The sequence below is a fragment of the Pelobates fuscus genome, chromosome 4 (assembly GCF_036172605.1).
Source record: "Pelobates fuscus isolate aPelFus1 chromosome 4, aPelFus1.pri, whole genome shotgun sequence".
In the NCBI taxonomy this organism is placed as follows: Eukaryota; Metazoa; Chordata; class Amphibia; order Anura; family Pelobatidae; genus Pelobates; species Pelobates fuscus.
Window position 1 is genome coordinate 33646428 of NC_086320.1, and position 27564 is coordinate 33673991.

Sequence of the window (27564 nt, forward strand, 5' to 3'; positions counted from 1 at the left end):
GACCCACCTAAGAGGTCTGCCTTGACGTGGCAAGGGGGCATACCCTCTCATGGCCATTGGAGGTAACTAAAAACCTCAATTTGTTGAAAAATACATAGGGATGTGGAAAGAGCGCAGGTAACTTTTTTTCTTAGGGAAACCGTAGTGACAAACTGATTATCTGCATACAGAAATTAAAAAGTAAGTGTAACAATTGCTTGTATACTACACACACTTTTACACATTTAGTATATAGAGGATTTTATTTTGCAGAGCAGTGTATATCACTCAATATATTTAGGGATTTACTGTGCAGAGCATTCTGTGTTTCTCAGTATATAAAGGGATTAACCAGGACCGCCATCAGAAATTTTGGGACCCCTAACACAGCTCAGGGTCTGGGCCCAGGAGGCCCTCCTTCACGCCCGCCCCCAGGGTCCGCCTCCAAATCCTGCCCCCGTCAAACACACACACTGATGCAAAAGGACAAAGATACACACACACACACACACAAAAAGATACACACATATTGACACACACACACACACATACTAACAGACACGCATACTGATACAGATATACACACATATAGGCATACATAATGATACACAAATACTGAAACAGACATACACACATATACAGACACACAGACATACATAGTGACACACAGACACACACATACATAGTGACACACAGACACACACACATACATACTGACATACATATACACACATACAGACACATACATTCATACAGACATAGTGACATACATTCACAGATACAGACATACATACTGACATACATACAGACATACATACATGCAGACATACTGACATACATACAGACCTACCGACTGATGTACAGACTGAGATACAGACATACAGACTGACATACATACATAGAGACATACCTGCATACAGACATACAGACATACATACATACATACAGAGAGACTTACATAAATACATACATACATACAGACATACATACATACAGACAGACATACTGACATACAGACTGACATACATACATACATACATACATACAGACATACAGATTGATATACATACAGACTGACATACATACATAGACATACAGACTGACATACATACAGACTGACATACATACAGACAGACAGACAGACATACAGACATACATACTGACATACATACAGACATACAGACAGATAGAGAGACAGACATACATACATACAGACATACATACTGACATACAGACAGACATAGAGACATACATACTGACATACATACAGACATACAGACAGACATACATACATAAAGACATACATACAGACAAACAGATAGACAGACATTATTATTATTATTTATTATTTTATTATTTATATAGCGCCATCAAATTCCGTAGCGCTGTACAATGGGTGGACTAACATACATGTAATTGTAACCTGACAACTGGACGTACAGGAACAGAGAGGGGGAGGGCCCTGCTCAATGAGCTTACATTCTAGAGGGAGTGGGGTATGGTGACACAGAGGGTAGGTTGTTAGAAAAGTATTAATTGAGGGCTTAGTAGGTAATTTTTGACAGTTGCAGGAGAGGAGTCATGGAGGGTGAGGGATAAAAACCTGCTAACAGTTTAATTGATATGCTTTTTTGAAGAAGTGAGTTTTCATGAGTGGAGACTGGGTGAAATTCTTACGGAGAAGGGAAGGGAAGTTCCACAGAAGAGGTGCAGCCCTGGAAAAGTTTTGGAGGTGAGCGTTAGAGGTGGGAGTACGGACAGAGGATATACGTAGGTCTTTGGCAGAGCGCAGGGGCCTCGACAGGACATACTTGTGTATTAGGGAGGATAGGTAGGTTGGAGCAGCATTATGTAGGGACTTGTAAGCAAGCACCAGAATTTTAAATTGAGCCCTATATCTAACTGGAAGCCAATGCAGGGACTGACAGAGCGGGGACATACATACAGACATACATACAGACAGACATACATACATACATAAAGACAGACATAAAGACATACATACATACATACAGACAGATAGACAGACATACAGACAGACAGACATACTGACATCTAATTTTTTAATATACCCTCCTGTTTCTTACTTTGTCACTGAGGAGAACATCACCAATGATGTGCTTGACTCTTCCAAAGTGGGCATATCTATTTAGTGTTCTTTCTGCATAAGAGAAACAGTGACCCATCATCATTTCTTTGGACCTCATCAGTGAGGTGTAGCTGATACCCCTCTAAGTACAGTATGTCATAGTGAGGTGGCTATATGGGCTGATTTGGATGGCCTCGTGAATGGACATAGTCTTAAATTAAAGGAAGTTTCAGGAAGTATTACTTTACTAAGAGGGTAGTGGATGCATGGAATAGCCTTCCAGTTGAAGTGGTAGAGGTTAACACAGTGAAGGAGATTAAGCATGCGTGGGATAGACATAAGACTATCCCAACTATAAGAGAAGGCCAGGGACTAATGAAAGTATTTAGGAAATTGGGCAGGCTATATGGGCCGAATGGTTCTTATCTGCCGTCACATTCTATAGGAATCAATTTGAAAGGCAGCCTGGTAACTAATTTGTCACAATATGAATCCAGATAACCGCATGACTGTGAACTCGTCTTTGCGGAAATCTGCGTATCTGTTTTAAATTTATCCACGTTTTCAATGGAAAAGTGAGCAATTGCAGTGAATTTCTACGTTCTTTCTAATTTGAAGGTGTGAAAACTTTGCTTGACCAAAAATATCCTGCTGGAAGACAACTGTTAATTTTTGTATATATACATCTCACATTCTAAAATTCTGCATAATTCAGAAAGATGGCAAAGTAATCTGTAAAGATATAGAATGATAATTATCAGAGGCACGATTTTATTTCATGTTTCTGAGAAAGCACTTGGCCTGACATCCACAGTTTAATTCTGTTTTTAATTATATCCAAATAAGTCACTTTCCCCATAGATTTCAAAGAATTGATCTCACAACCCTGAAACACATTTTGTCTGTGGAATGTCTCCTTTGAAAGCAGCTGGAAGCTTGGAATGTCTTATCATATCAGTTCTGTATCTTCTAGTTACACTGTAAACATGGGGGGTAATCTCTGTGCACTAAGCAAAACCCTTATAGCAACACCTGAATCTTCCAGACTATCATCCTGAGTGGACATTAAAGGATCAATCAATGTTACAACTTTTTCATGAATGATACAGCTTTAAGTAAGATAATTTGTCAGGTTTAACTCCTTCACTTCTATTTTTTTTTTTGTTATTATTATTATTATTTTAGTAATTCAATATTCACATTAACAAGACATCAATTTTTTTTGTGCAGATTGCTGTTCAAAGATACCTAAAAAAAGTTTAAATGATGTAACTTTACCTAATTTAAATATTTCATTTGTTCAGAATTTACAGCAGTCCAGATGTATTGTAAAAGACTCATTAAACATTTTCTTCCATTCAGTATATGGGTATATATATCCTAGCATCTGTTCATCTGATTGGAGATCCACTACCTATCTAAAAAAGTACTCTTGTAGCAAAACCAAATACGTGATGAGCTGTGCTCAAAATTACAGGTTTTTTTGGGGGGGTATTCAGGATATAGTGTCTGCCTTACAAATACCAAATGATGGTGTATAGGCCCAAATATAGCCCTGTTACTTTAGGACTATAGGCTCCCTTCTTACAATGTGCATACTGACCACACCCCTTTGCACTATATAAAAAAAAAAACAATCTAAATAAATATTACTGACATTGTAAACAGCACTGGGGTTCCTCTGCTGCAGCCTTTAGAGCCGCCTCCGGTGATGTCAGCAAGCATTCTGACATCACCTGCAAAATCATCAAACCCAAAGCTTCCCATAGAAAAGCATTGGAGTGGAGGGTGCATGCGCGGAAGGTCGGAGCAATCCCCCAATCAAATTCTGCTATTAGCAGCTTTGATTGTGGGAGCAAGTTTTGCTCAAATATGAAGACAAGAAGACAGTCACTAGAGGCTTGCTTAACCCCTTAATATCAGCATTGATGTTTATACAAAACGGCAATGGTCTACATTAAAGGACCACTGTGCATCACTGACATGAAATTGTCTGGGAGACTGTAGTGGTTGTTTAATCAAAAATAACTTAAGCTTAAAAAGACGCAATATGCCTCAAATACTGATTCATACATTACTTTGAAGGTTGTGTACAATGGAAATTCTCGTTACTCATTTGGTATTTAGGTCCCCTTTTCTCTGTGCCAGCTGTTACTGAAGATTTTACAGTGTGTAACAGGAACCAATAGCACAGGACTTAGGTCTAATATTAGCCTTGTTTTCTTATGTATTTATTCATTTATTTATAGCATTTCAAAGTGAGCTAGCTAAGAGACTGAGTGGCAAAATATAGATTTTCTATGTATGAAGAATATTTGTGTTTTCATGTAGAAATTAAGATGAATGAAACACCTGGACAGCGTATATATTTTTTTTATAGTTAATTGGAAAATCATGGGCGGGTAATGGTTTATTACATTTCAAATGGTACAGAAATAACGCATACTTGAAATGTGGTGACGGTGTTACGGTGTTAAAGGACCACTATAGGCACCCAGACCACTTCGGCTCAATGATGTGGTCTGGGGGCCAGGTCCCTCTAGTTTTAACCCTGTAGCTGAAAACATAGCAGTTTCAGAGAAACTGCTATGTTTCACTGAGGGTTAATCCAGCCTCTAGTGGCTGTCTCAGTGACAGCCGCTAGAGGCGCTTCTGCGATTCTTACTGTGAAAATCACAGAGAGAAGACGCTGGACGTCCATAGGAATGCATTGAGTAATGCTTTCCTATAGGCGGTTTGAAATCGCACGTTTGGATCTGACATCGGCAGGGAGGGGGTTTTACCCCTTCAGCCTAGCGGGAGGGGGCCCTGAGGGCGTTGGCGACCTAATGACCCTATGGTGCCAGGAAAACAAGTTTGTTTTCCGTGCACTATAGTGCTCCTTTAAGTGTATTTGGTGTCATTCCCCCCAATTAGTGCCACTAATGATTGTCTGGATTAACTGCTCCGACTTTGGATCAGACTGATAGACCGGGAGTACTGCAGTTGGGCTAGCCCAGCAATTTTGGCCTATCACCACCATTCCGCGTTAGACCGGCTACTGTAGAACTACACTTCCACATCAGCAAAAACCACAGTAAAATGCTAAGCAGTAGGTGAGAACAGTTTAGCACTAACCAGGAAGACGGCACTTGAAGATTGTGCGCACCATAACCACTGTGGTTAGCTTAAAGGAACACTATTGAGTAAGGAATACAAATGTGTTCTCCTAATGCTATAGTGCTTTAGTCCAGGGATAGGCAACCTTCAGCACTCCAGAGGTTGTGGACTACATTTCCCAAAATGCTCTGACAGCCATAATGCTGGAAAATAGAGTATAAAAACAAAGTATCACCTTATACCCACAATGTGAAGGTGAATAAGACAAATACAAATAATTAACGGCTGTTTTGTAGCATCTCTGAAGAAGTCCTGATTTTACAGGAAGAAACATGTAGGACCTTGAAACCGTTTATTATATATATATATATATATATATATATATATATATATATATATTTTTTTTTTTATTATTCTTTATTTTTGGTTCAAAGGTAAATCACTTTAACATTACTTACATTGCCCCAACGGCAGTTGTTAACAGTTGCAATATCATATTAATACAGTGGTGAACAGGGGCGGACTGACCGGTCGGGCACTTCGGACATGGTCCGAGGGCCCGGCCGGGAGGGGGGCCCGCCATCAGGGGGCCCGGCCGCCCCTTTAAATGCTGCAGCCGCCTGAGCGCTCTCTTAAGAGCCTCAGGCGGCTGCAGCTACTCACCTCCCCTCCCCTGTAGCTGTGCGGTCCGCGGTGCCCGGCCAGAGTGATAGGAAGGTGGGAAGGTGCTCAGTGTGCACCTTCCTGTCAGTCCGGCCGGGTACAGGAAACAGAAACTTCTGTTCCGCGCGGAAAAGGAGTTTCTGTTTCCTGTACCCGGCCGGACTGACAGGAAGGTGCACACTCAGTGTGCACCTTCCTATCACTCCGGCCGGGCACCGCAGACCGCACAGCAGCTCGGCCACGCTACAGGGGAGGGGGTAAAAAGAGAGTGGGAGGGGGGGGAGCGTGTTAAAAAGAGAGTGGGAGGGGGGGTTTAAAAAGAGAGTGGGAGGGGGGGTTTAAAAAGAGAATGGGGGGGTTAAAAAGAGTGTGTGGGGGGGGGTTAAAAAGAGAGTGGGGTGGGGGGTTAAAAAGAGAGTGGGAGGGGGGTTAAAAAGAGAGTGGGAGGGGGGGTTAAAAGAGAGTGGGAGGGGGGGTTAAAAAGAGAGTGGGGGGGTTAAAAAGAGAGTGAGAGGGGGGGTTAAAAAGAGAGCGGGAGGGGGGTTAAACAGAGAGTGGGAGGGGGGTTAAAAAGAGAGAGGGGGGTAAAAAGAGAGTGGGAGGGGGTAAAAAGAGAGAGGGAAGGGGGTAAAGAGGGAAGGGGGTAAAGAGGGAGGGGGGTAAAGAGGGAGGGGGGTAAAAAGAGAGAGGGGAGGGGGTAAAGAGGGAGGGGGGGGTAAAAAGAGAGAGGGAGGGGGGTAAAAAGAGAGAGGAAGGGGGGAGAGAGGGAGGGGGGGTAAAAAGAGAGGGAGGGGGGTAAAAAGAGAGAGGGAGGGGGGTAAAAAGAGAGAGGGGGTAAAAAGAGAGAGGGGGTAAAAAGAGAGAGAGGGGGTAAGAAGAGAGAGGGAGGGGTAAGAAGAGAGGGAGGGGGTAAGAAGAGAGGGGGAGGGTAAGAAGAGAGAGGGAGGGGGGTAAAAAGAGAGGGAGGGGGAGTAAGAAGGGAGGGGGAGTAAGAAGGGGGTAAGAAGAGGGTGGGAGTAAGAAGGGGGGGAAGAAGAGGGGAGGGGGGTAAGAAGAGGGGGAGGGGGGAGTAAGAGGAGGGCGCTTTTCTCTGGGGTGTTCCCAATGCATGAGTGGGTCGCGGGTGGGAGCGTCGGTGTGGGGGCGGTTGCGCAGTGTTGGTGCTAGATCTTCACCCTGTGATGGCCAGGGGACCTAGATCCTCCAGTTCTCAGGTGGGTGGGGGTGTGTTCCCTGGGGGTTGAGGCTTTTAGGTGTCCCCAGGTTTTATTATATATTTCAATTTACATATATCCATTTTGAGTTTTTGGGCTATATGTTGCAATTTTCTACTTTTCTTACCTGGATTCCTGAGTCCAACTCCTATGCTGGGTGACTTCAAAGGAAAAAGGAGTTTTTTTGGCCCCCCCATCCCCTCACTACCATCAGGGGAGGCACCAATAGGACGATCATATATTCTACCTGCAATCAGTTAAAATTCTGCAATTATATGTTCTATACAATATTACACTATGCATTGTCTTCATTATTTTTTTTCAGCTGTATATACATATATAATGCTGGTAAAGCAATAGCTGAGATGTAGTTCACAACTGCTGGAGTGCCGAAAGTTGCCTATCCCTGCCCCACTGTTTAAGTTACCAGTCCCTGATGCCACAGCTGAAAAAGTGAGTTTACTCACCATTTCACCCTGGCAGTGCTGGTTTCTAGATGATCTCACCCAATTCTATACTTTCCTGTAGTAAAGTACTGGGAGGCTAGTGTGCATGCGAAAACCCTGTTAGAACTAAAAGAACTAGCGGAGTTCTACTGCACTATTATGGCGGATGTGCCTCTGGCCAGTGGCGTCTCTAGGATTCATTTTTAGGGGGGGCACATGGTGGGCCAGGGGCAAAAGTAGGGGGGCACATTTAACCCCGCCCTCACCACAGTTTGACCCCGCCCCTGCCGCATGTTAAGCCCCGCCCCAACACAATGTGTTGTTTTTTTTGTTTTTGTTTTAATAATCCCTGGTAGAGAATTCATTATTTTCCACCAAGGATTATTAAAAAAACAAACACATTTCCCTTGATACAGTCCATACCCCCCCCCACACACACACACACACACAGACTGCTGAGTCCTTCCACACAGAGACACAGACTGCTGAGTCCTTCCACACAGAGACACAGACTGCTGAGTCCTTCCACACAGAGACACAGACTGCTGAGTCCTTCCACACAGAGACACAGACTGCTGAGTCCTTCCACACAGAGACACAGACTGCTGAGTCCTTCCACACAGAGACACAGACTGCTGAGTCCATACAAACATTCAGACTGCTGAGTCCATACACACACACAGACTGCTGAGTCCATACACACACACACAAAGACTGCTGAATCCATACTCACACTGCTGAGTCCATACGCACACACACAAACAGACTGCCGAGTCCATACACACAGACAGACTGCCGAGTCCATACACACAGACAGACTGCCGAGTCCATACACACACACAGACAGACTGCCGAGTCCATACACACACACAGACAGACTGCCGAATCCATACACACACACAGACTGCCGAGTTCATACACACACAGACAGACTGTCGAGTCCATACACACACACAGACAGACTGCCGAGTCCATACACACACAGACAGACTGCCGAGTCCATACACACACAGACAGACTGCCGAGTCCATACACACACACAGACAGACTGCCGAGTCCATACACACACACACAGACAGATTGCTGAGTCCATACACACACACACAGACAGACTGCCGAGTCCATACACACACAGACAGACTGCCGAGTCCATACACACACACACACAGACAGATTGCGGAGTCCATACACACACACAGACAAACTGCCGAGTCCATACACACACACACAGACACACACAAGCACATTAAGCCTACCTGTCACTGGAGGCTGTTGCTGGGGGTCAGGCAGCCATCTTCCATCCTGTCCAGCAGCAGCATGGGCTGCTGCTTAACGGCTGGGGCGGGGCTTATGTGTGGGAGGCAGGGTTTCTGTGCCGGGGAAGCTGCTGGGTGCTGAAAACACCCAGCACTGTTCCAGCTCCTCTCTACTGCATTCCCTCAGGCTGTCCCAGATTGTTACAGTCTGAGGGAATAGAATTTTAACACATGGCCAGCAACTTGCTGGCATTTGGGGGGCCAAAGGGGGGGCACAGCATGATGTAGAGGGGGCCATGGCCCCCTCTGCCCCCCCCCCCCCCCCCTAGCAACGCCACTGCCTCTGGCGGGTGTCTGTATGGGCCAGGTTAACCCTGCAATGTTTTCAATTGTAAGGTTAAAAGATGGAGATGACATGATCTGGGTGCCCAATAAACTGAACAGGCTTCCCCAAACTCTGGCCCTCCAGATGTTGCTGAACTACAACTCCCATTATTCTATGAATGAAATGGATAGGCCAAGAATCATGGGAGTTGTAGTTCAGCAACATCTTGAGGGCCGGAGTTTAGGGAAGCCTGCTATAGAATCTCTTAAAAGTGCACCTTCAAAAATGTAGCAGCAAGGTCCTTAGCATAAAAATGCCAGAATGATTTACATGTATTTATATTATATTATTGAAAAATGTGCTCTCCGAGATGGAGTATTCTAATTGGACATTTTTAGAAAAGCTTCCAATATAACATATAGAACAGAAAGACAACATATACCTGAACATGCATACATGATAATGTTAAAAAAGATGAAAAGGGCAGAACTACAACGGTCCTACTGGTAGATGTCTTACTCATGCCAAAGGTGATGATTATACAGTCAATGTCCCAGCAATACTGTTATATTAGTTTAGAATCCTTACGGCTCTTTTTTTATACGATGGCTAGGGGAGCTCCAGCGACGGTTTGTGACCTAAAACAAACTGTATGCGTTTTGATATAAGCTTTGTGAAAAGGAAGAACAGCTAGATAATAATTTAGGAGAGAATATCTTAGCATGGAAACTTTTACTATGCCAGTATGAGTTGGCAATGTGATAAATCACTCTTTACAAGGTGGTTTCCGTGTAGTGGGCAGCTTTGAAAAAAAAAAAGAATCAAATTGCAAGAAAACAATATTTCAGTGTATTGTTAAAGACAGCAAATGCATATCAGGAATATCAGGAAGTCTAATATTTACAAGCAATATTTAAGAACCATTTAATAAAAATAAAAAAAAAACAGGTGCAGTTGTACAAATAAAATTACATTAGAGCACATAAAAAAATATCTTTTGGGTGTGAAGGTAGGAAACATTACAAAATATAACAACTAAGGAAAATATTTTTAAAACCCCATAGAGATGGTGTAAATTTATAAAGAGATTGCCTTATTTTAAGAACACTTTAACTTAAACCCTTAAGGACACATGACATGTGTGACATGTCATGATTCCCTTTTATTCCAGAAGTTTGGTCCTTAAGGGGTTAAAGGTATTTAGGTCTATAAGATCAGACTGGCAAACTTCTACAAACGTTAAAAGTGCCACTCAATGACCTTTACAAGCAGCGTTTAATAACACAGGTTGTTGCTCATGATGGGAAATTGGAGTGTCTTGTCATAAAATAGCTTGTAAAGAGGTGTCTGGTAATTACTGTCCAGTTAGTCTCACACCGGCGGTAGAGAATATAATAAGATCCTTGCAGAAGAAACAAATTGTAGCATTTCTGAAAATCAAATGGCTTAGCTCAGGAGTGGCCATATACAGGGAGTGCAGAATTATTAGGCAAATGAGTATTTTGACCACATCATCCTCTTTATGCATGTTGTCTTACTCCAAGCTGTATAGGCTCGAAAGCCTACTACCAATTAAGCATATTAGGTGATGTGCATCTCTGTAATGAGAAGGGGTGTGGTCTAATGACATCAACACCCTATATCAGGTGTGCATAATTATTAGGCAACTTCCTTTCCTTTGGCAAAATGGGTCAAAAGAAGGACTTGACAGGCTCAGAAAAGTCAAAAATAGTGAGATATCTTGCAGAGGGATGCAGCACTCTTAAAATTGCAAAGCTTCTGAAGCATGATCATCGAACAATCAAGCGTTTCATTCAAAATAGTCAACAGGGTCGCAAGAAGCGTGTGGAGAAACCAAGGCGCAAAATAACTGCCCATGAACTGAGAAAAGTCAAGCGTGCAGCTGCCAAGATGCCACTTGCCACCAGTTTGGCCATATTTGAGAGCTGCAACATCACTGGAGTGCCCAAAAGCACAAGGTGTGCAATACTCAGAGACATGGCCAAGGTAAGAAAGGCTGAAAGATGACCACCACTGAACAAGACACACAAGCTGAAACGTGAAGACTGGGCCAAGAAATATCTCAAGACTGATTTTTCTAAGGTTTTATGGACTGATGAAATGAGAGTGAGTCTTGATGGGCCAGATGGATGGGCCCGTGGCTGGATTGGTAAAGGGCAGAGAGCTCCAGTCCGACTCAGACGCCAGCAAGGTGGAGGTGGAGTACTGGTTTGGGCTGGTATCATCAAAGATGAGCTTGTGGGGCCTTTTCGGGTTGAGGATGGAGTCAAGCTCAACTCCCAGTCCTACTGCCAGTTTCTGGAAGACACCTTCTTCAAGCAGTGGTACAGGAAGAAGTCTGCATCCTTCAAGAAAAACATGATTTTCATGCAGGACAATGCTCCATCACACGCGTCCAAGTACTCCACAGCGTGGCTGGCAAGAAAGGGTATAAAAGAAGAAAATCTAATGACATGGCCTCCTTGTTCACCTGATCTGAACCCCATTGAGAACCTGTGGTCCATCATCAAATGTGAGATTTACAAGGAGGGAAAACAGTACACCTCTCTGAACAGTGTCTGGGAGGCTGTGGTTGCTACTGCACGCAATGTTGATGGTGAACAGATCAAAACACTGACAGAATCCATGGATGGCAGGCTTTTGAGTGTCCTTGCAAAGAAAGGTGGCTACATTGGTCACTGATTTGTTTTTGTTTTGTTTTTGAATGTCAGAAATGTATATTTGTGAATGTTGAGATGTTATATTGGTTTCACTGGTAAAAATAAATAATTGAAATGGGTATATATTTGTTTTTTGTTAAGTTGCCTAATAATTATGCACAGTAATAGTCACCTGCACACACAGATATCCCCCTAAAATAGCTATAACTAAAAACAAACTAAAAACTACTTCCAAAAATATTCAGCTTTGATATTAATGAGTTTTTTGGGTTCATTGAGAACATGGTTGTTGTTCAATAATAAAATTAATCCTCAAAAATACAACTTGCCTAATAATTCTGCACTCCCTGTAGTAGATCCCATGGACGTTTTAAAACTACAGCATCCATGATGCTGTGCCATTCTAAAGGCATTCCAAAGGCATTCAAAACATCATGGGAGTCGTAGTGCTTCAACATCTGGGGATCTACCGTTTGGGCACCCCTGGCTTAGATGATACAATAAAGCATGTGGGCATTTTAGGAAAAGAATTTGATAAAGTTGGTGGGATTTGTGTAGGCTGGGGATAAGGATTTTTTGGCACTGTGCCTAAACATGATCTTTATTAATAAGCAAGATCTCTCCTTCTTAAAACCAGATTAATAATATTGTCTTATAACACATAGCAAAATATGTTTATTTGACAATAATTGTAACCGTTTTCTCACCGTACATTTCAAGTATGTATTTTTCAGACTGATATCTTGAAGGAACACTTCAAGCACATAACCACGAGACTTGGAGATTTGTTTCAAACTGATCTCAGTTTGCCCGAATTTGGGCCAATCGTGTGTTCCTGAATTCCGCACTGCTGTATACTCGTATTATGAACTAGCTGAAACATGTACAGTTGGGGAAGGACAATATTACGAAAAGTTCCCAAGAAGCCAAAAACGAGATGATGGATCAAAAAAAAAAAGATGCTTGATGTCTATAGCACAGTCACTAGGTTTTGATTGTATTCACAAAACAAGTGAGGAGATTTTTATGCACATATAGTTACTAAATATATAATATAAAAATGTATAAATAGAGATTTCACTAGTCTCCTGTTTTTCCCTCTATTTATTACTTTTTCTCACTTGCTCTGTGATACAATTGGCTTAAAATGCTCCTATTAGTGACTGCAAAATAATAATGATATTGTGTATATATTCTGCAGCACACAGATTGGCCCATTTTTGCACCTTTTTTGGTTTGTTTTCTAATTCGTTTCTCGAATCAACAATCGGCAGAGCCGCAAGACCATTTCACTACATTTCTGGTCCCCCCCCCCCAAAAAAAAAAAAATATTCAGTATTTGGAAATAACAATTTAGGAGAACTGAAATTTTAAGCCATGCACAAGTCTAATAACCTCTATAACTTGCCATGGTGTGTATGGAGCCAGGAGCGCCCTGGCTGACCCCCAATGCAAGTAGTCAAACCATTTTTAACAACTCCATAGCCAACGCTGAAGTGCCAGCGTTTCATTTTAAACAGAAACTTTTGTCAGCTCTTTGGCTGAGAGTGCCAGCTCTTCCTACTGCAAGGCTTAGCTCACTGCAAGACAGCTCACGGGAACTAATGGATGTCCTGGCTTGATGGCATTAGTAGTAAGGTGGGGAACTGCACTTGGTGGACCCCAGGTAAACAGTTAAACCATTCAAAAATGGTTACAGGCATCAAACCAGCTACAGTAGTTATGGTGCTAATAGTGTTAATTCAAAGTGAATCTATAGTGAATCTATAGGAATAGAAGTCTGTATTCCTAACACTATAATGACTTCTGGTCCCCACCCCCTTCTCCCCCTCCCTCACGCCCCTCCTTGCAGTACATAAAGAGTTAAAACCTTATTTACTTACCCGTTTCTTAAAAAAAGGCAAAGTTTTACATTGCAGGACTAAGTGGGCCAGGGACATTGCACCCAGACCACTTCAATGAGCTGGTCATCAACACCTTTGGAATGGTTTAATTTAACTGTAGTTGTACTTTAATTGATTGCAACCTAATACATGTTTGTTGTAAGTAATACTTAATTTCAAAACATAAATTATCAGATATTGGTATATCCTTCTGGTGACTGAATCAAGACAAATATAGTACGTAAACATTCAGGGTACCAAAGGATATACATATACTCATACATCTAAAGTACATTTCAATTATTTTAATCATTCCCTTCTAACAGTTCAAAGATAACCATGTCATTTATGAAGTATAAAATGAAGCATTTCCTACTGCAATATAAATTGTAGAGTGACACATGACAGTTTCAGATTACTATGTTACTAAGATGAAGAAAATATGTTTGTTGTACCCCACCCATCATTTCCCACCACAGACCCCGTGTAATGTGAAAGTGATAAAAAACAACTAAACACCAAAAAAAAAAGGCTTGAAATATTTCTGAGCCCAACACGGTTATATATTCGGTATTTGTAAATGTATCCAAAATATATATTAATATACCCAAATGACTATTTAAACATCAAACACTTTATTGCATACACAAATTACTTTGATCAGAATTTTTTTTATTGTTCCCATAACGTTTTATATAAAGTGGATTGACAGAGAGACAATAGGTATCTAAAGAAAGTCAGTGGGCTGGTAGACATTAGAAAAGTTAGATAGATATATATATATATTTATATATATTTAAATTTGGTTCCACCACATTAAACACCCAGGTCCTATGAAGAAAGTATGATATTAAAAACAAAACAAAAAATGCATTAGTGGACTGATTTGGGGGCTGATTGAACTTTACATTTAAAGGGACACTATAGTCCCCAGAACTTAATGTAGTTGTTCTGGTCAGTATAATAGCTCCCTTTCAGGTATTTTCATGTAAACACTGCCTTTCCAGAGAAAGGCACTGGAGGGGCTTCTTGGCTCAGGGCTGCACAGTAGACAGCTCTGCTGTTCAGAGTCCCCACGCTCTGCATGGAGACGCTGAATTTCCCTCATAAAGATGCATTGAATGCATCTCTATGAGGAGGTGCTGATTGGCCAAAACCACGTCTTTGACGATTTTAGCCAAAAGCATTGGATTGGCTAAAAAATGCATTGGATTGGCAAAAGCATTGGATTGGATTTTGAGGATGTCCCCCCCCCCCTCTCCACTCCTCTCCCTGGTTAGCAATCAGACAGCAGGTCCTGTAACTTCCTAGTTGTAAACTCAAGAGACAATCAATTGCCCAGAGCACCTGCCTTGCAAAAACTTCTCATTGAGCTGTATTGGGAAGTCTGTGGCTACACAGCCACAGAAAGTCTGGGAGAGCTAGCAAAGGTTGCAAACAAGAGAACTGCAGCTTTTGCAAACTGGTTTTAAATATATCCCCAATAAAAAAAAATGCGTAATTAGAAATGCATTGCATGTTTTCATTGGGGTGTTATTTTTTTTACTTTATTTGACATTTTGGTAGCGAAGTTCCCTTTTAATAGAGACATTTGATACACGAGGACTAAATAGCCAAGCAATTTGACGTGATACAATTTGAGGTGGCTTGAGAAACACCAATGTGTGTACATGGGATGAAAATCGCTCCTCTTCCCCTCAGCCCTCTGTGTGCCACTCAACCGCCCAGCAACCCTTTTGGTCCCTGTCCTCCCTCCCCCCATGCCAGCTCACCTCCCTCCTCCATGCTTGTAGAGTGGCCGAACCGCAGGCCATGGTAAAGGAACTTCTGTTTCCTCTACCCACACTGACAGGAAGCAGTTTGGTGCTGCCTGCATGCATTTCCTCTCCGACAGGGAAGAGGGAAACAGAAGCTCTTCTATCACTCTCTGAGGCTCGGCCACTCAAAAAGCTATGACCAGCAGGAGAGGAGCATTGTGCAGTGAGCTCCTTCCTGCTGGTCACCCAGAGACTGCGTCCCCTAACCGGTGCACCTAAGGTGGCTGCCTAATCTGCCTAGCGGTCACGGGCCCTGACTTCAGGTAAATTGATTATGTGCACATAATAGAGATAATGTTAGGTTTGTAATCCATATGTAACAATATTAACTATAATATGTAGATATATATAATATCCAAGTAAAATATTAGGCACACTTGTGGTGGGCAGAAAATAAAAAAAAATACACTAGGGTTAGAACAGACACCAAAAATCTATCGCCTGTGTAGACAAAAAACCTTGCACCGGCCGTGCCAGCAACGTTCCCTTGAAGGGAGGCTATAAAGAAGAGAATAAGTGTTCATTGCAGGAGAAGAAAATAACTTCTATAGGACGTTTTAACAAGAAGTCACATAGCCAGGTAGTATCAGTAGAAAGGTAATTAGTTACACAATTCTAGATTGCCAAAATATTGTGGGAAAGAGAAAGAACAAGTGACTGTGATTGTGTCAGTATGTGCTAAGGTTGGCATATAGAAGGACAAGGGATTTTATTAATATAAAATGAGCTAGAGAAAGAACATTGAAGTGAACATTGCTGAACTAAGGATACGAGAGAGCAGATATAAAGCAGGAGATACTATGATGGAAAGAAGCAATTATGTAACCAAGTAGAGCTGCTTCCGTCAAGAGTCAAATGTGAAATATTTAGTAGTGATGGGAAATGTTAATATTAGGGGTAAATTAGGCAAAAATATGTCTCTAGATGCACTCGAATCTATCAGAAGGCCAAGAAACCCTGAAAAAAAGAAGACAATGAGTACATTTCCTTATACATCTAGGAGTATTGGAACATTTCCCAGAATCCCACAGAATTCAGCAAACAGTTTGCTAATTATCTGAAATGTTCCGTCTGAGACCACATTTTAGCACTTCATGAATAAGTATTGGTCCTATCCTTTCCGTAACGTTCAGTCCCCTATCCCTCTGGTGAAGATGGAGTTAAGCTAATCTATTCATTGTGGTCAGACTTGGAAAACTGATGAGAGCAACAGGTCGACGACTGTCCCAATAATTCACCATTCACTGCATATAAAGAAGCATTAAACAAGGGGGACACAGTAGTACTGGGCGTTATACTGTGGCATGTTCATTTCACTGTGTACCCTTCATGAAATACTTTCACAAGGTCACCAGAGGTGAGTGAAAATTTTGTTCTGTATCTTTCTACAGAACTAATGATTCATAATTTCGACTTTCATACTTACTATGTTTTCCAAAGGTTTTTTTTTTTTTTTTAAACAGTCTGCAAAGTTGAAGGGTTTAACTTGTTTGTCAAATAATCCACGTTGTGTATACATTAACTGCATGAGACTCTGGTATGTAATTGCAGAAACACGGACAATATGTTAATTCAATAGGTCACAAGAGAGCATTGGAAGAACGTGAAAAGCAGCCTTTTAACCGGGCCCCTGCCGGACGCTAGGTTGAGTCAATGAAGATACTACATTCCTGCATTAGTATTATTTTTAGAGACTAAAAGTCAGTATTGCAGTCTCGTGAATATTTTATATCCCATGAAATTGTCTATAATACTGGATAATTATTGTTTTTACCCACATTTATTTTTAATCTTATAAACAGTTTAACACAGTGTTTTCCATCCAGGGTTCTGCAGAACATCATCAGTGGTTTCCCCACCGAAGTATTTAAAAATTAAACATATGCTTTTAATGGATATCTAAACCGTCAGTCACTCGACAATCACTAGTTTAAACATTTAGCCCGACCATCGCAGTAGCAATGTGGTCGGTCAGTCTACAACCAATGCATAGCATTTCCGAGCATTTGGCCATTTTTATAGTTTTTTCACATGCATGGGGAATGCTCATAGAATAGACAGTCTATGTCAACAGTCAGATATCGATTGCGTCAGATCCTTTAGACAGACAGGTGAGTATCCTTACTACTACAACATATGCCAAAAGTTCACCCATCGATTCATATGCAAATATGCTTCACTGTCAAAATGCATGACAACTTGTACAGAATTTAGCAAGTAGATTTTATTGATATTTATGAAAAAGAATACAAATTTTTAAATAAATACCAACCAGTACTCAGGTTCAAATCTGTAATTATGCGTGTATGAATCAATGGGAAAGAAGGAACAAACCATGTAGACCAAGAACTCCCAGTATACGTAATTAAACATAAGTGTGACTGTTCAATTTCTTCTAACCGTCATTTAGTCAATGTACAATGTGTCTAGTTAAACAGGACTCCAAAAGTCTACGGCAAATAGAAACCTCTGGTCCTGATACATAATTAGTGTTCATCAAGAGCTTGTATACCATGGACAATCATTTTACAAAAACGGAGCTGCATCAGTGTGATGTAGTGGTGATGGTGCTTGGAGTGTTGCTTCAATGCTGTACCCTAAGACAATTAATATTAAAAAAAACAACAACTGAATATACAGTGTATTCACACAGCCCAAGTCTGTTTTTGGTATAAATTCCAGTTAGTTACAGGGTCAGAAAACCATTCAAAAACAAGTAATTCAGAAATTGTTCACTAATTAGCTACTCTTTCCATGTAGTTTCAAAATGAAGTTAGAAAAGTCTGCAAAGCTCCTACACAGACTTTCATAACCGTATTCACCATTTAATTCAGTTACAAGTACTTTTTATTTCTACTGATATACAGTAATCTCACATATCAGACAAGCGTTTGGTTTCCAGAAACCATACGTACCGTTTCTAGCAGTACAACCTGAGTAATTTCATGAACTGTGACTAATGTAAATTAATGAATCTAATGACTTTGTCACTGTCTATTAATATAGGGTAAATTGGATGCAAGATTAAATGTAGCTGGTCTAGAGTTCGGTTGTACAAACCCGTGGAGGCAAAGTAAACATTGTTTTCCAATTTAAATAAGGTATTTATTTAGGCATTACTCTTAAAGCAATTAATTTTTATTTTCTAGCTTTCCCGATGACCATCATCTGTAGAGTTGAAATGTTCTGATTAGGAACTGATCCTTCAACAATTATATTTCAACAGCCTCTACAGGGAAGACGGGTCAACCAGCCGGACAATGTCACAAGCACCTTACATATCATCTGATATTTCGACCTTGACAGATATACAGTTGATGCATCAACCAACTACACTATCTCAATGGGACCTTCCTTATTATGCTATGTTCTAAGAATGTAGCAGCTTGTAAAATGTAGATGTTCTGATACAGAGGCAACCATCAATAGACCTAGTTTTTCTGTTTCATGGTTCCTTTGAGTGAAAAATAGCATAATAAAACTAGCAGTAGCTCTGCCTTGCTATTAGCTAAACTGTTGGGTTCCATTTTTCATTTTAAACTTTTCATAAAAATTCGAGCATCTTTATTGCTATTAAACAAATGTCACACTTATTCTTGATTTACTAGAGCATGACGTAAAAAAATATACCCTCAAGACAGGCATAAGGCTGGCATATATCCATACCTACCTTTATTTACTTTTGGCCAGCCACTACTTCATCACTTGCTAAAGCATTTCCACGACATTTAACAATTAGTGGCTTTTAACGTCTGTCATCATCATGAGTAGTGTAGATTATTATATTATATATGTTCCTATTCATATTAGGTATAATTGGTTTAAAAAAAAGATGGGACCTTGCTGTTCTCTCCAATGAGAAGTTTGAAATGTGGGTGTTCAGTGTACCAAGAGGAAAGACGGTCTTCTAATATGTCCGATGTCATTTTAGTCCTAACTATATAGAACAGTAGGCAAACGACCGGGGGTCTCTCCTTTATTGATCTCTCTCTGTAACATCATTAAGCTTACTATCTGTAAAACGTTTTCACGTATGTACTGCTGTGAGCGTTGTGAGTCACATAATCTATAATGAATGCAGCGGCGAGGCTCATTTTCCCGTCCGCTCGCACCTCCCCGCTCTGTCAGTCCTGCACTGGCTTCCAGTTAAATATAGGGCTCAATATAAAATTCTGGTGCTTGCTTATAAGTCCCTACATAATGCTGCTCCAACCTATTCTCCCTAATACACAAGTATTTCCCATCGGGGCTAATACGTTCTGCCAAAGACCTACGTCTATCCTCTGTCCGTACTCCTACCTCTAACGCTCGTATACAAGATTTCTCCAAGGCTGCACCTCTTCTGTGGAACTTCCTTCTCCGTAAGACTTTCACCCAGTCTCCACTCATTCAAAAAATCATTGAAAACTAATTTCTTCAAGAATGCAAGTTTGTCTGGTTACAATTACATATCTGTTAGTCCACCCATTTTACAGCGCTACAGAATGTGATGGCGCTATATATATATATATATATATATAATAAAATAATAATAATAATAATAAAGAAAGTCAGAATGTGTAATAATAGTTTTTGGGTGATATAGGTGAATATTACGGTGAGCCACTTAAAGAAGAAAGTATATACATAAAAATAAATATTCCAATTACCAGCAGCTACTACTAACAAACCAGTCATTGGCAAAACTCTAAATGGGGAGATTTGTGCAATGTTGTTGTTGGTAAAGTAGTGATGGAGGATTGTCAGTTTCCCTTTGACGAACCTTGGACTGGTCTGGTGCATATACTATTGCTGCTACTTTGAACACTTTACACCAGGAAAATTATTACGCCTGAGTTAAACATCTTAAACACTAGCCAGACTAGTAAACATGTTGTTTGAAAAGAAATACAAGCATTAATCTTTTCCTTGATTATGCAGGTTTGTAATGAATTGAGCTGTTAAAACGCACAAGGAGCTTGCTCATTTTATCATATATAGACACTCCCCAACCCCGACCCATTGAGATCTCTTCGATATTGGCAAATAGAAAACTCTGACTATATACAGTGTCCTTCAGAACACCAACTGAAATCAAATCTTACGTGAAACAAAAAGAAGCAAAAAACACTGACCCTTTCTGACTTTCTCCGTAAAAGAGGAACAAAAATGACGAGACCATGAGAATTATTAAGTGCTATTGGTTTTCTTCCTGAAACGTATTTATTTACAAATTGTGACCCTCTATCAGAACATCCAAGCACAAATGAGTAACATATTGCATTAAGAAAATAACGAATATATCAAAAAGACCAATAAGCTGTGAGTTGTGAGTTAGCAAATGAGTTTCAAGACCTAGAAAACTAAGGGAAAAATCAGATATTCTCCTGATTGGTTAAGTATTCTGCTGTACTATTCACAACTTATAGTTTATAGTGAGCTAACTCAAATGTTTACAGTGGCCATTGAGAAAGATTAAACGTATTTTCCGATAAATTACTTTGAGCTTCTTGTAACTGGCATTTTCCTGTCTCTGTGTGCTTTGGTGACAGTGAGGTCTAGTCTTGTCTTTTATTCTGTATTTGAATGTTATGCCTTTTGGGAATACATCCTGTGGAAGTAGCTCCACATTTTTGTGAGTTTTCCTCAACAGATCATTTCATCCTTTCAAACTTTGCTCACTGTGGGCTTGTCTCCATGGTTGCTTCTACTTGTTACTGACCAGCCTCTACTCATTAAAGTGGCTGCCTCTACTGTTAGTGAGAAGCAGCTTTTACCAACTGCAAAATGTCACGTGTAGTGACAGGAAGTCAGTTACTCGCTGCAACAATGTAAACAAGGCTCATGGCTACCATTTTCCAAGGAGCCACTAACCACTTTTTTGAAACTGGTTTCTGACTGAATTCCTCCAAGTCACCAATCCATACTGTTTTTTTTATTATTCTTTATTTTTGCTGTACACCAAATAACATGCAGCCTTGTAGTGCCACAACAGCAATATCAAGGTAAACAAGCATACACGAATGTACAGTTTGTGGCAATCAACATTCCTACACAATTGTGTAAAGTTATAAACAATAACATAGGCTACATCAGGCCTAACTAGCTAGCAGACAAAACATAAGGGAATGTGTCTGGAGAAGGAGACTGCCCTCAGTGTGAGTTAAAGATGATATGTCAGTTAATTGTATATTGGGAGGGCTAGCTAGTCCAGACAGACTAAAGATAACAGAATATGTAGGTGATGGAAGTGCACTCAATCCTTCGTCATGGGATTCAGGGTGCTCCATGGATAAGTCCCAGCACCAAAAAGGACCAATTGTAGAATTAAATATAAAAAATAATCCAGGCACTCCAATGAATTCCAAAGCAGAGGCAATTTTTATTGGAACAAGAAACCAAAAAGCAACTGTGTGTGTGCTCTATCAGTTGACAAAGGCCCTTAGGGGTCGAAAAGTTGCTTTTTGGTTTCTTGTTCCAATATAAATTGCCTCTGCTTTGGAATTCATTGGAGTGCCTGGATTATTATTAAGCAGGCGCTTTGCCTATTTCAGCCGAATCCCATGAGAGGCAGAGTCGATGTGTTTGGTCTTCCGCTTAAGGGGGCAGGTGAGTACTGGAGCTCCAGCTTGAGAGGGTGAGTCGCTTTGTATCTAACTTTTCTGAGCTCTCTCAGATGGTAGAGAGTGTGATGCTTCCTCCCGTTTCTGCTAGCTGAGCCTAAAAGCATTTGGATATGGCATGTAACCTTGTTATAATTTGATCGATAAAGTCAGTGCAGCGACAGGCTTTGTGGCCCAGGAGCATTTTCCTCCGCCATTTTAGGTAGTGCTGTCATGGTTTCTCAGCGTGTGGGAGCGATCCTGTGTGTTCAGAAGAATAGCACTTGCTCCAGTGGGAACCGGGATAGCCTCCACTGGTTCGGGTGGGGGGAGGTAGGAGCGAGGTATGTTCACTTGTGTCACTTTAGAGTGGGGAGAGCGGCTGCCTCTCCCCAACTCGGTCGCTTGTAGGCCGCCAATGTCTACTCCTGGTCTGCACAAAAATGGTATCTCCAGGTTTGTCAAGACATCCTCTGCTTAGATATCCCACTGTAGGGGTGATCACTGCTCAGGTACACGGGCGTAGGAACTGGGGGAGGATGGGGGGGACGCATGCCACCCAGTAAATCGTCCGGGGGGGACAGGTTATGGGGAAATCCCCCCCCAGCTCCGCCGGCCCCCCTCATGCTGCAGCCGCCCGAGCGCTCTGCAGAGAGCCTCAGGCGGCTGCAGTTTTGCCCGGGCTGGTGCGTCCATGAGGGCGCACCGCCCAGGCGCAGCATGAGGAGAGGGGCTGACAGGAGGGAAGCGCGCAGCACTCCCTCCTGTCACTACCTCACTGTAGCGTGGCCGAGCCCTGTATGGTCCGCGGGTACAGGGAGCATCTGTCTCCTGTACCCGGCCGGACTAACAGGAAGTGCACACTGAGTGTGCACTTCCTTTTAGTCCGGCCGGGTACAGGAAACAAAAGCTCCCTGAGTGTGCACTTCCTTTTAGTCCGGCCGGGTACAGGAAACAAAAGCTCCCTGTACCCGCGGACCATACAGAGTTCGGCCACGCTACAACACAGGTAGGGGAGGGGGGAGGAAGAAATTAGTAGGGGAGGGGGGAGAAGGAAATTGTCAGAGGAGGGGGAGAAGGAAATTGGCAGGGGAGGGGGGAGGAAGAAATTAGTAGGGGAGGGGGAGAAGGAAATTGGCAGGGGAGGGGGGAGGAAGAAATTAGTAGGGGAGGGGGAGAAGGAAATTGGCAGGGGAGGGGGAGAAGGAAATTGGCAGGGGAGGGGGGAGAAGGAAATTGGCAGGGGAGGGGGGAGGAAGAAATTAGTAGGGGAGGGGGGAGGAAGAAATTATTAGGGGAGGGGGAGAAGGAAATTGGCAGGGGAGGGGGGAGGAAGAAATTGGCAGGGGAGGGGGGAGGGGGAGAAGGAAATTGGCAGGGGAGGGGGAGAAGGAAATTGGCAGGGGAGGGGGAGGAAGACATTAGTAGGGGAGGGGGGAGAAGGAAATTGGCAGGGGAGGGGGAGAAGGAAATTGGTAGGGAAGGGGGGAGAAGTAAATTGGTAGAGGACGGGGGAGGAAGAAATTAGAAGGTGAGGGGGAGAAGAAAATTAACAGGGGAGGAGGGAGAAGAAAATTGGTAGGGGAGGGAGGAGAAGAAATTGGTAGGGGAGGGGGGAGAAATAAATTGGTAGGGGAGGGGGGAGGAAGAAATTGGTAGGGGAGGGGGGAGAAGAAATTGGTAGGGGAGGGGGGAGAAGAAATTGACGGGGGGAGAAAGAAATTGACAGGGGGGAGGAATAAATTTACAGGGGGGGAGGGAGAAATAAATTGACAGGGAGGGTGGGGGAGGGAGAGTGACATCCATCACAAACACACAATCACACACAATGCACCCCTTATACACAGAAAAACACACAATGCATTACACACACAGACACACACACACTTTACTTTTGCCTAGGGCGGCAAAAATCATTGCACCGGCCCTGGCTCCGGTCTCCTACAACTGCAGAGCAGCGCCTCACGCTTTCAGCCCTGAACCCTGAGCCTAGAGCACTCCTGGTGTCTTCAGTACTGTAAGTACAAGAAGATATATTACTTGTTTTATGGGGGTTAGGAGGCTAGGTGGTTGGAGGGGAGACGATTAGGGACGGGTGGATAGAGGAGCTAACCAGGGATATCATACTGATCACATGGAATGCTCACATCTAGACAGGGATATCAGTCTGAGCACATGGAATGCTCACATCTAGCCAGGGATATCATACTGAGCACATGGACTGCTCACATCTAGCCAGGGATGCCATACTGAGGACATGGAATGCTCACATCTAGCCAGGGATGCCATACTGAGCACATGGAATGCTCACATCTAGCCAGGGATGCCATACTGAGGACATGGAATGCTCACATCTAGCCAGGGATGCCATACTGAGGACATGGAATGCTCACATCTAGCCAGGGATGCCATACTGAGCACATGGAATGCTCACATCTGGATAGGGATGCCATACTGAGCACATGGAATGCTCACATCTAGCCAGGGATGCCATACTGAGGACATGGAATGCTCACATCTAGCCAGGGATGCCATACTGAGCACATAGCATGCTCACATCTGGATAGGGATGCCATACTGAGCACATGGAATGCTCACATCTAACACTAGACTCACCAGAACCACAACGTCTAAACGTAGTAGTTTTGGTGTTTATAGCATGTCTCTGCAGGCTTTTTAATGTAAGCGCACTGCCTTTTCAGAAAAAGGCAGTATTTACATTACTGCCGAGGAATACCTTATCAGGCGGCCACTAGAGGTGCTTCCTAGTCCAGTGTTGCACAACATGCAGCACTAGCATTCACGCTGAACACTCCTCATAGAAATGCATTGATTCAACGCATCTCTGTGAGGAGATGCTGATTGGTGCAGCGAAGTGTTTTGCCACGCATTGGGTTGGCTGATATCTATTCAAACACTGTACATTCCTGTGCATTGTATTGATGAGGTGATCTGTAATACGCTCACAAACTGCACGTTCCTGTGAGTTATTTTGCTGTAGAGAAATAAAAAAGAAATAAAAAAACTTTTCAAAAAACTTTTACTGGAGTCCTTGAATTGAAAGGTCCTGTGTTTGTCATATGCATTTGCAACCACGGGGGAATTTGTGAAAGACATGAAGTGTGAATGACTCATTAAGGTTAGCTGTTATTATCGGTATCATCCAGGCTTTGTTGATTCTTCTGTGAAATCAGGAAGAATATAAGGAAACCAAACATAACAGAAACAGTTATACTGCTTACAGAGACTCTATTGTCCTTCATTTACTTCTAGAATTCTGTATTCTGTATCTATCGATCTATCTATATATCTGTATGTCTATCAATATGTGTATGTCTGTGTGTGTGTGTGTCTGTCTGTCTGTCTGTCTGTCTGTGTATGTGTGTGTGTGTCTGTCTGTGTGTGTAGGTGTGTGTGTGTGTGTGTCTATGTGTGTGTGTCTGTCTGTATGTGTGTCTGTGTATCTGTCTGTGTGTCTGTCTGCCTGTCTGTCTATCTAGCTATCTGTCTGTTTGTTTGTTTGTCTATTCTATCTATATGTTAAGGACGCAGGTGTCAGGGTACCTGAAGTCTCTACCTCTGAGAGATGTAGAGACTTAGAAGTTTATCCGTCCGGACGGCATGTCTCCTCGGTCCCTCGCGGTTCACCCGGTCTTGCAAACGCCGGCCGCGAGGGAGTCACTCCCTTTTCTAGCACGACGTCCGGAAGCCGACGTCATGATGCCAACCCGGAACGGCCTGTCACTCAATTCTGTGGAGACGAATCAGGACTCGTCGGAGGTGTGTCCCCTCTCCCAAACCAGGGTATTTAACAGTGTTCCTCTCATTTACTCATTGCCCTGTCGTGGTTCTAGCCAGCCTAGTCTCGCAGTGCTCTTGTATCCTTGTTTCCTTTTGGTTTTGACCCGGTTTGTTTGTACTATTCTGCTTTATCTGTATTCCTTTGACCCGGCTTGTCCCTCGCTTACCTGTCTTCTCGTTCCCCCGACCTCGGCTTGTCTCTGACCATTCTCTACTCTTTCTGTGCGTTAGTCCGGCCATTCTAAGGTCCGGTATACGTACCTTTCTACTGTTTGTACTCTGCGTGTTGGATCCCTGTCCCGATCCTGACATTATGACAGGGCCAATGGATCCTGCAGGTACAAGCAGTCAGCTTGGTCCTTCCGATCCTAGGTTTGACGCCATGGAACACAGAATGGAACAGATGGCCTTAGCACTACAGGCATTATTGTCCCGTGCTAATAACTCACCAGAGGAGACACGTACTACTACTGTTTCTCCGGTGACTTCGGGCCTAGAGGTAGCCACTGTAGGTGCCTCTTCCCGTATTACCCCACCAGTACGTTATGCTGGCTCTCCAGAGAAGTGTCGTGGTTTTTTAAACCAGATCAGTATTCACTTTGAATTACAACCCCGCTCCTATCCTACTGATAGGGCGAAGGTTGGATTTATTATTACATTACTCATTGAGAAGGCTCTGAGATGGGCCAATCCCTTATGGGAGAATGATAATCCGTTGGTATATAATTATAATGCCTTTGTAGCTGCCTTTAGACGAACTTTTTACCCTCCTGGTAGAAAGGTCAATGCAGCCAGATTACTGTTGCGCCTGAGACAGGAGAACCGAACACTGGTGGATTATGCACTAGAGTTCAGGTCTCTAGCGGCAGAAGTCAAGTGGAATGAGCAGGCTTATATAGATGTATTTTTGAACGGGTTATCAGATGTAATTCTTGACGAGGTTGCTACTAGAGAGCTCCCTGAGAATTTGGAGGATTTAATTTCGTTCATTTCCCGTATTGATGAGCGTTTAAGAGAGAGACAGAACACTCGAGAGAGGAACCTTAGACCTGCCTTTAAATTAGCTCCTGCATTTCAAAGTCCTGAGTCCAATACCTCACTATTTCCTGAACCTATGCAGATAGGCAATACTCGCCTCTCAGAAGAGGAGAGACAGTACAGGAGAAGGGAGGGATTATGTATGTATTGTGGAGTTCGAGGTCACTTACGCCTGAGTTGCCCTAATCGCTCGGGAAACGCTCGCACCTAAGTTTCTCTAGAGGACAGGCCTTGGGTGTTTCTATTTTGTCCTCTACTCATAATTATAAAGATCACAGGCTTCTGCTACCAGTTTCTTTAACTTGGGAGAAGGGAGTAGTAAAGACCACGGCCTTGATAGATTCCAGAGCTGCTGAGAATTTTATCGATCAAGTCTTTGCCACTGAACACACTATCCCATCCCAGTTAAGGGATACACCCTTGGCCGTTGAGGCCATAGATGGTAGACCTTTACTTGAGCCTGTTATTTCTCGTGAGACTATACCCATTAACTTAACTGTTGGTATCCTACACGAGGAAGGATTATCACTTATGCTCATTTCATCTCCTTCTGTTCCCATAGTTCTGGGTTACCCATGGTTAAAGAGACATAACCCGATTATCGATTGGGAGTTAGGGGAGATACTCTCATGGGGCCAGGGGTGTCAGGAGAGGTGTTTACGCAGGGTTTCCCCATTGGCTGTAATTAACAC